Below are 11176 nucleotides of genomic sequence, written 5' to 3' on the forward strand. Positions count from 1 at the left end.
TCAGATCAAAACTCTGAATAGTAACATAGGCAGGTGCAGAGCAGATATTTAGAAACAGGTTTTTCTCTGAATGAGCTGTGGCTCTACCTCAGACACTCTCAACATGATATTTTTCATTCTCTCTGGTGTTTGGTGTGGTGGTAGCCAGGTGCAAATGGATGCCTCACATCTATAGAGCTTCTAACCCTCTCTCATGGCCCATAAGAGCCTTTTCTAGCTTGAAAACTCTTTATTCCAAGGGTGACTTAAAGCTCCTAAGGGAGACCAGAAAGAACACCCCTGTGCTCACTGCTGTGCCCTGGAGACAGAGGCAACATCTTGTGAAAAGAGAAGTCAGCCTAACTTAAAGCCAGTAGGTAAGCAACAACAGAGAAGCAAAATCAACAAGTAATTTCTGGTGAATTTACTAAACAAGGTCAGGAAGCTAGCTGCTGTATTGCTGTTAAGGTTTACGTAGACTTTTCAGCAAAGTTAATTCAGTGTCTGATACTCGAACAACAGTAAAAGCCAGTTTAAAGTAAGGTCCTTTCCAAAGAACTAGTGTTTAAAGTGTTACAAATAGTTAAAATTAAGTAGTAAGAAGGTTTAGTGCCTTTTTGTAGCCTTGGAAAACTCTCATTTCTCACCTGGAATGTTATGGGAAATAAAAACTATTTGGACTATATAGAATGCTATGATTAAAAGCAAAGTGACAAACGAGGTATAAACTGGAAGTGAGCGTTTTCAGCACACAGAACACCTTGAGCCAAGGGCTTAGCTGGCCTACAGGCATGCAACTCATTTAACAGCTTTATCACGCTTTTACACCTGATAATTTGCCTTTTTATGTAGCTATGTACTTTACACATTCAAAGAGTACTTGAGAGTTAAGGAAGTTTGCCCGTTTGGAGGGTTTTCAATTCCACCATTATCTTGCTTCATTTATACTTCCTCCCTTTATTCCTGAGCTGATCCAAGTGTCTACTTTCTATCTTGCAGGGGTACTTTCTCAAAACACGTCACTACCTTCACTTATTTTTGCCTCAGTGTACAACCTGTGAGCCAGTATTATCCCTACTGCATACACGCAGGATGAGGGACAAACACATCAAAATATCCTGCCCGAAGTCATCTCAGAAACCTGCCTCACACCCAGCAGTGGACTTGAAGCCCCAGACACAGGAGTGAGCCAGAAAGTGTTAGTATTTGTAAAGTGTTTTAAGAGCCTCCAACCATAGGGTCTGAGAAAGAGGAAGGATCCAGGCTAAACCACTTCACTGTGGAGACATCAGAGCAGTTCTTTGCTCTCCCCAATTTCTGATGTGATGCCTGGCCAATCGGTTAGATGCTCTGCAGTCACCTCGGTTGGAGATGTGCAGGAGAAGGGTGCGCAGATCAGTGCCTATTGCCCATCCCTTAACTGCTGCAATAACAAATGGTATGAAATGACCTGAGGGCAACTGTAATCCTTGCAAACTCCCCAGCTGGTCTGCCACCCCTTACCCTCTGTCTCCAGGATTAGCTCTTCCAGACCAAGGCTGCATTATACCAGTAACAGTCTTGCAAGTCCACAGCTTGTCTGAGTCCTCACCCCTCCCACACTCAGAAGAGAGAAGAAAAACTGTTGTTAGGGCTGTCAGTCTAGAATCTTTCATAAGACAAACTCTCTAACACCTCCCCCCCTAAAAAAATCTTGAGACCGAACCTTTTTTTACTGAGTCATTTTAAAATTAATCACAACTGAGAACACTACCCAACTTAGAAACCCTCTATACCTGTAAATCACAGAAGATGATAGGTTAATATTTCAGTACTCTGCATCAAGAACTGTAGAGCAGTGTATAAAACAGGCAAAACTCCATTTTTTCCAAAGATAGAGCTGCTGACTAGCACAACAGAAGCAGACTCATCCTCTGATGTTTGGAGCTGTGTCAAAAAGAGGTGATCAGCAAAACCACAATTTCAGATGATACAATTCCCTTAAGCTGTTGGGTTTTACAGAAGTTTTTGATCTTCTTTCTCCTCATTGAAGAAGGACCTCTGTGCAGTGACAGCCAGGAACGAAGCTGTGGTCTGAAGCAGTAGAGTTATGCCATGTGGGTGAGGTGACTAGGGCAGCGACTAGTTATCTGCTTCCTGACTGCAAGCTTGTGTCTCTGCTGGGTCAGGACTGGACTGGGTAAACCTGTCCCATAGGCTGGGTTTTACTTCTTGTCAGTAATAGGTAGGACTTGTACAGTTAGTGAGGAGGCTTGTAGGGAAGAATGTTACTCGTTATGAGCCTTTGCCTTTTGTTTAATATGTTTGTATAATCCTGAGGGATACAGCCTGTCACTGAAAAATCTAATATATGAGATTCGACTTTAAAAATGCGGCAGCGTGTTCTGTAAATTCCAGCCAGGTGTATTTGGCTACATTTCATTCACTGTTCGCTATGGGAAATCTCTTTCATATTTTCCGCAGGCAAAAACATGAGGGATAGTTTACTGTATTGCTCTAATGTACCTCTCTGGGAAAGCTTGAATGAATTTGATCAGCACAAACCAGGAAACGTTTCTCTGAACTCAGTCAGATTTCACTGCAAGAAAAATGTTACAGAAAAAAACAAAAAAGCCCTCAACGCAAACTTTAAACCTGCAGCTGGCCTGATGGCAGGAGGTTATTGAGACATGCCTTGAACACTGTTTTCCATGTCCACTGGGCATCGGTTGATGGTGTTTAATTGCTTCTTCTGCTACCACAGTGTTTATTTTCTGGATGATTATCACACATTTTTTGTGTTTTAGATTAGACTTCACAGTCTTCTCACAAGATGTTAGAAAATAGTATACCTGTTCTTTCTTGTTCAAAGGTGTATTGATTTCTAAACAACTTCTTTGATAGCTGACAGTTTCTTCCTAGAGGTTGATGTAGATGGTGAATGAAGAACCAACTGCTGACTGCTGGACTGGTATTTATTTTTAGAGTCTACCCCATAAACTTGTTCATCATTCACAATTAGGGATTTTCAAAAAGCAAGACTTTTGATTCTGAAAAATGAGGTGAGCCAGATGTTGATGTGAGAAAACTGATTAAAACATAGTCAGAATAAGAAAACAAAAAGGCAAACCATGTCAGTTTGATACTTGGTCTCTTGCAAGACTGAATTGCTATTAGTTATTACCTGTGCAAATACATGGCTTTCTCCCCATATTTACATGTTAGACTTTATTCTTACGTGAAGGAACACTTAAGCTCCAAACTGAGATTGGAGCCTCAGGATACATGCCTCTGGATATATATGGTGATAAGAATACTGTCTAGCTCTTGTACTGCAGCAGGGCAATACCTGCACTCCCATTTCATGCTGTCAGCAAAGCACAAAGTTTACAGTACAGACAGGAATCAAACCTGCTCTTCTTGATCTTGGTCCACATTGACCACCCAGCCAGACTTTTCCCTTTCCAGCTTCTGGGTATGCAGAAGTCGAACCCAGGGATCTCCTCCATCCCAGAACAAGCACCTTTCCCAAGGAGCTCCCTGGCTATGGCTCAGATAAGCCAATCATAGCAGAGACTTGCTGTGATGAAAAAGCGAGTTTTTATTCCTCCATTCCCTTCTGCTTGGATCTTCATATCAGACAATGTTGTAAATTTAGAGGTTGAGGGATGCTGTTGGAGCCTTGCTTGCACTACGGATATGCACCAAACCTGCACAAAGAACAACCAGGTGTGTGTGTGGAGGGACTTTGCTTCCCAAGTGCATGATCATGAATCTGTTCTGTGCCGGGGTTATGGGAGAAAGTAACCTCTGTGACCTTTTGTGGCTGGGATTGAACAATTTAAATAGCAACACTTAGACAAGAAAGAGGCAAACAGCTTCTTGTCACTTGAGTTTCATTTTCAGAAATGAAGATACTATGGTAAAGTGCTGGCATGAAACACTGCTTACATTGCTCATTCCTAGAGTACCTTCCAGGGCAGTAACTGTAATAAGGGAGAATTAAGTTTACACATGGTTCACAGTGACCCAATTTCATCTTATGCCTCTAATGAGGATTCTTCACAAGATCATTTTTGAACAAAGTGCTAAAATCAGTACTTACATATCGCACTTTTTAATCCTGAGAGCTTCGATGTACTTAGAAGACGAGTCATTTATCTTTACACTACCTACCTGGCCCATTGAGAGCGCATGTGAAGTGCGTTAGTGTCCAGCACTGACCCTTCCAAACACCAGAATGATGCCAGTCTTGCATAGTGTCATTTCTGACAGAGAAGGGTGTCCTCTTCATGTGCATTAGCAGCCCTGGCCTGGTGAAAACAAAACTCCTGTAGCACTGAATGAACAGCCCAAGTGGCAGGTGATTTTGCCTACTTGTTATGTGCCTTCTCTTTGCTGGGCACTGGGTAGCCTCCCTGTTTTGTTTTAAGAAACACTGAAAATAGAGCCCCACTGCTCTTTTCAGTTCACACAGAGCCTGAGGACTGCTCTAACAATTTAACACTATGAACAGTTGAATTACATTACTCAGGAATGTCCCCTGGCACTGTTTAATTTACTAGCATCGGCATAGCCCAAGTGTCTCTTTGAGGGCAGACCTTGAAAGACAGCATAGCAGCAAGTGGTAAGCTCTGCGCAGGATGGAGTGCTGCAGTACACGTGGGTGGAGAAGGTCCCCTCTGCCACCCCTGGGCTGATCTCTCGGGCACTGCAAGTGTTCGCTGCTTGTTTCCACTGCAGAAAGGGGACGGCTGAAGCTTTCCACACACACACACAAGATGCCATGTCTTGTGATGTCTCTTCTCTTTTCATTTTCACTCTTTGCAAACGGGAGCCTTTCTTGAAGCTGATAGCTCTGTCCAGAAAGACTCATAGGGATGGCTAAAATGTGCCTGAGAATCCTTCTTTCTGGTTCTTGATAATGGCAAAATTCCCACTGATGTGAATGAACTACAGCTGTAGATTTACTGTACATTCTTAATCCCAACTGCCCTGAGGCAAGAACATCCTCAAATACTTGCATGTTCTCCATTTCCGAACAAACGATCCTTTTCCTGATTTAAAAGCAAAAATCTGTAAGGAATGACTTTTTGAACTAACTCAGCTGAAGAGAACGTTTTTTCCAGGCTTTCATGCAGATCCAAATTCTGAAAGCACTACGCTAGTCTTTTATTAATATTCAGCTCTCACTTTTATCAATCTTTTCTCCAGCACAAAAGCTCATCTGCAAACTATTAGTATCCCACCTTTGGAGCTCAGATTGGCACATCTGTTGCTTATAAGTGGGGTGTGATACCAGTGAGAGATGACTCCATCATCCACCAGATTTATCATTTTAAGGGGGAGAAAACCTGCCCAGCTGAATATGCTGCTAGAAAGCATACACGGCCCTTAAGTAAATAGACCTCTGTTTGAATTTCCTATCTGTCTGGAGACAACCGAAATAAAAATCATGGGCTTTAATTGCTACCAATAAATCTCCTTGCACTGCTGTTGTCAAGGTAGGCAGGTATTATAAATTCAATGTTTCCGAAAGGGGTATACTGGAAACAAAACACTTTTTCTTTCATCTTTGCAGTCATTATTTGGATCTCTCCTGCAAGGTGATTCAATATTAAAGCATATTACAGTTTGGTTTTGGGTTCATTTCATACATAAGAATCCAGAGGTGATATTTCTGGGTAATGTATTTAGGCATATTCTTCTGCTTTATGTTGTATTACACCAATTCTTTGTTGTACAACTGGTTTTGGCAAGAATACTTGGTGTTCATAGGTCAGAATCTGCCCATCAGGGAACATTTTTACAAGGGAGTGAATCTGCATTGATGGTACTCGCAAAAACTTTTGTTCCCTTTCCACTTACAGGAATAGGTTATGTTTGTTACAACAGCAGGTGGTCACCAAAGAGCCACAGTGCCGAGTACTTCTCCAGGTGAATAGTGCCAAGACTTTGTTCAAGAAAGCCCCAGTTTCACAGACCTGGCAGTCTTGAGAACAGACAGACAAGGACATACCTGCTCATGAAAAATGCAACCACATCCTCCCAGTCCTTCCAAGACTTTTAGAAGTGTTGCAAGCACTTGTGTAGACACACTTAACAGTAGTTGACCAGCTGAAGTCTTTTGTTTATAAAAGTGCTTGGTATTTTGTGGCCAAATATCAGCTTGCCCCATGCAGCCTTCAACTTGGCACGTTAGCTGAGCCTGGCTGATGTCGTCCAGTATCACAGCAAGGCTTTCCAGTCCTGGCTTGCTGTGCTATCGGCATTTCAAAGCTTCTGCTCAGCCCTCAGCACTGGCAGCCCTCGCTCACTCCTGGCTGCAGGAAACACTGCAGACGATAGCCTTAAAAAGTTTGGCGGCAAAATTTACTCAGCTTCAACAACCCAGCAACACCGGATGCTGGACAACAGTGAAAATCACTGAAGAGCTCGCTTGCAAATTATTGACTGAACTTGTTCTGCATGAAAAGCTACTCAAGTAATGTATTATGGATTTCCACACACAAGCAATGGAGGGTGTTTTCAGACAATTTGTTAGGGGAAGAAGCTACCATTGTTAAAGCAGTTATTGCAAATACAGCATTAGCAGTACAATAAAGCTTTCTCATTTCTTTCAGAACTGGTGAAGTCAAGAGAAATGGAGACAAAAATAGGAAAAGAGCTAATTTGGGGGTATAGTGAAGATGCTTATAATCAAAATCTGCCTCCACTTTGGGGAAGGAATACTCTGAGGTACAGGAATATACAGTATATAGTTTGTACCTGCACCCATGAATTACACCCCCCTCAATTTATTCTCTGCTTCAACGATTAGAAGATACATAAAATAGATATTCATATTCAGACTTCAGTGGTGTCTATTACAGGGACTGACTGACTAAAGACCAAAGAAAGACTGTGGCAATGTATTTCTCTTATCTGCTTGCCCTGTTGTGCATGAGTGTGCACTTGAGAGTTGCCTATTGTGTCTAGTATGCTAACCATCTTGAGAAAAATAGAATTTGCCTTTGCAAACCTTGCCTTTTTTATAAACAAAGGTACAGAAGGAAAAAAGAAATTGTGAGAATTACAAGTATAACTATTGAGGATGCCTTAGCCATAGCATAAGTACCCAATAGAGAGCTGCTACGCCCTTGTGTGAGCAGAGTTAGCACAATGTCTTCTTTCATTCATGAAAAGAAGTAAACTTAGGTACCTCAGTTATTGCTGTTCAGTAACGGATTAGTTTGCAATATAAAATAAGTGCAGCTCCTGGGATGCTTTGTTCTGACTGCTCCCCTCATGCTTTCACTTCTATTTTCACTATAATATGTTCCTTTTACTTGCCTTTACAGATGTATGAAAGCCCAGTTATCAGCACAGGAGTTACCTCTGGTGAAGGAAACATGTACTCAGAATAGAAGTATTGTGCCACCAGCTGTGTTAAATTGCTGCCTCTAAGCTATTGCGGGACAATTCAAGCCTGCTTGTAAAATAGATAGCAGGAAGGCATGTGTGTTGCCAAGGAAACCCTTGGCTGCGAGTTTATTGTATAAATAACACCGGGGTGGAGAAGATGTGGCTAACAGAAGAGTGGGGAAAAATGAAGAAGTGCCTGGCATGTCTCTGTGCCTGGGGGAGGGTTGAAAGCAGAAGCAGTGAAACAGATTTACCACTTCAAGTAGCTGACCTTTCTTCAGCTGAGGAAAGCAAGTAAAGTAGAACCATGTTTCAGAAGTGATTGGAGAAGCAAATAGAGGCTGCAGGGTAGAAATACAACCATGATGAGCAAGTCCATGCAGTATGGGGTGGAGAAGTAGGAGTGACCCCTGCACCTTCTCATACTTGCTAGAAGAAGAAAACCTGGTAGAAACCACTGCTGGATTTACCCAGAGCTGCACAAGAGAAGTGGCAGATGAGGTCTGTGATGAGGATTATAGTGGCAAGTAGGGAAGTACAGAAAATAAAGAAGAGGGGAGCCAGCGTAGTAATACATCTCAGCATTGGGACAGATTCAAAACCAAGAGCAAGATATTTATGTTCTCCAAAGATTATCTATGTATAGCTTCTCTAAGGTTTGTAGACATCATGATATTAGAATTCATAGCAAAGCAGTGGGCAATGATTTCAGCTCACTGCAGCAAGTTACACATATGCCATGACAACATGAGTGTGTGTTGAAAGTTTGTCTCTTCCTCTAGACCTTACAGATAGTGTCTATAATTCATCAGTGGCTTCAACAGTCATTAGTGAAGTGGTCACATTACCTTTCATCCATTTTATGTGCTTTACTGCTTCGTAGCTGGAACCTGAGCACTGCAGTGCTGTGAGAAGTACAGCTGGGGTAGTGGGGTCTAGCAGAGAAAGCAAAGGGTTTACAGCTGTGGAGAAAGGCTGATTTCCTCACTGCCAGTGATGGGAATAAATCGTTTCACCTCCTCATACCTTTCATGTCTCATTCAGTAAAATGAGATAACATCGTTTTATCTGTAAAGCAATTTGAGCTATGGGTCAGAAGAGTGCTCTATAAGAGCTGACAGTATTGTTAACTTTAAACATCTGTGTAAAGAGCAAATCAGTGCACATGCATGAGTACTGCAGAGCAGATGAGCAGCAAAAGTACCCACTGGGCTATGGCACCTGGCTTGTTCAGTGCATGCCTTCACACTCACCAGAAAGATCTTGCTGACCTGGGCTCCTTCTTTCTCACTGCAGATGGTTACAGCAAAGCCAGATCAGATGGGAGGCAGCAATCACTTGGCACTTGGGATCATTGCTGTTTGCCTTAGGCAACTAGCTTTGGCCACAGAGGGAGCTTGGCATCGCTACTGACTGAACTATCTGCCCAGGTCTGCCAGCTACCACTTACTCTTAGTGAAAACCCACTGCCCTGACATTTTGATAATCTGCCAGATCCCCTGACACCTGGCTATCATGGCTGATGGACATCCAACAGTCCTGGACTGATGATCACATCCAGAGAGATATGAAGTTGCTCTGTATGTATGTCCCAGGTTGTGTCAGGTTGGGTATGTACCACTCAGCTGCCACAGGATGCAGATCCATTGCTCCTGAACTCGCTGATGCTGACGGGTATGAAAGGGAGAGACAGGAGCTGCTGCAGAGATAAAGGCCTGTTCGGCTCATCTCTTCTGGAGTGTCCTCTCTCCACCCAGCAGAAAGGCTTGGGAAAGGGAAGAAACCAGTCTGGTTTGCAACCTCAGTCCTTAACAGAAATGTAGCCATGAATTGTGATCGCAGTTCAAGCCCCAAGGTATTTGTACTCCTTTGAATTCATATTATTTTATATTAATTTATATATTTTTTTAACTCATCCAATGTTGCCCATTCTTTTCTCCTGTACTTTTTTATATCATAAGAGTTCACAATCATAATTACCCGTTTAACATCCTTGTGTGAAGGTTTGTTAGTCCCCTTGGACGCATTGCAGAGCTAGACCTTAGCTTTGGAAAACCTCCTCTGGCTGTGGAAGGGCTACTGAGATCTGCCCTGGACAACTTGCAGGACTGGACCCATGGTGCCCACCTGCACGGACAAACACAAATATTGTGAAACTAAAGCCAGGCATTTTGGAAATAATTGCCAAATGGTTCAAAACAAGATAGGAAACATCTGTGTTAATGAAAGTGCTCCAAAATACAATCTCCCATTCAGGAACTTCATCAGGTCTCCTCAGAGTCCATGGCAAACACATGAGCCCTTAAGGTATTTTGCTTTTGGAAGCTGCCATGCACTATCCAGTGCCATCGTGTTTAGTGCTTATACAATAGCATTTCCTCCAACCAGAAGTCTCAGTTGCTGGATTTATGACACAATTTCATGAAATGGGCAAGCTTCAGAGGATATTTTAAAGTGACTTGGGGAGAAAAATAATGTCTCATTCTTGATTTATTAAATGAATGAATTACAAACTAACTTAGTTTCTTCCTGCATGAAGTTGTTTTAATTTTTCAATTAAGCTGAAAATCATTCTTCCAATTTTAACTTAACGAATGAACACCTCAAGTCAGCATCTGCTATTGAAGAAAGATTTCAGGGTGAGGGTTTGTTTTTTTTTTAGCAAAAGAGATGGTGGCTTTTTTCCACTTTCAGACATACAGCTGCTCTCAGAGGTGTAAGATGAGAGAATATGGGATGACATAGATACTGTAATTAACAGTAATATGTCATTGCCAGGAGATCTTGGAAGATTCTTGCCCTTTCCAGACTATCTATCCCTATTTTTGCAGAACACTTATGGCTAGGTGACACTGTACTATTCCACCCATGTCTCTGGAATGTTAATAAATATGTACTTTGTTCCATTTTGTTTCAGTTCTCAATACTGTCAGACTTTGTAAAGTATTAAGTTGAACTTCACTTCTTTAATGTTACACGGAGCTGTTCCCTTAATTCAGTTCCATTTTCCTGTCTCTATACAGATAATAAATATCTGTTTTACAGGAAGACTCCTTTTATCTAGTAATTTATAGACATATGGGATTTTAAGCTTTGGTGAGTATAGGATTCCTCAAGTGAAAAAATAGCAGAATAATTCTCAATGGAGAAGCCAGCAAGTCTGATATATTTGCTGGGCACTGAAAAATCAAGGATTTTTTTTCATTTTTAATATGATGGAAAAAGATGGGTTTTTCTTTCAGTTTATGTGGATTCCTGCTTAATAAGAATGGTAGTATTTCAGACAGAACACCACCTTTCATTTCCCTATAAAGCATATTCAATTTTTTTGTATGAATTTTGATAAGGTTTCAGATATTCAATTCCAAACAATAGGAAAGCTATACCTTTCACAGGTTTTCTGCCCTAAATGAGTGATTCGTATTTACTTCCTCTAACATCAGCGAGCCTGCTATAAACTGAGCTTTCAGACCCTGTTATGAATTTAGTCCCCGCTCTAGTGATTGCTCTGAGTGGTAAAGTGCAACCTGATTTATGGTACAGGATTGACAGCCAGGAAAGCGGGATGCTGAATGAAACCTGAGTGAGGCTGTACCTCGTTTTGTTGTTGATTTGAGTGGGACCAGGACCAGGTTGAGACCGCTGCTCTCAACCCTAAGTTTAATCTGAATTTGTGGAAAGGGTTGTGATGAATTAACATGGCTGAGGTTGAATTCAGGCATCTGGGCTCAAGAGGTTTGTAGCCAAATCTGCCATTCAATCCCAGAATACCTCAGCTGCAGAAACGGAGATAATGTTATGTGCTTAAGCACCT

The sequence above is a fragment of the Charadrius vociferus genome, unplaced genomic scaffold (genome assembly GCF_000708025.1).
Source record: "Charadrius vociferus isolate BGI_N301 unplaced genomic scaffold, ASM70802v2 scaffold68, whole genome shotgun sequence".
Classification (NCBI taxonomy): Eukaryota; Metazoa; Chordata; class Aves; order Charadriiformes; family Charadriidae; genus Charadrius; species Charadrius vociferus.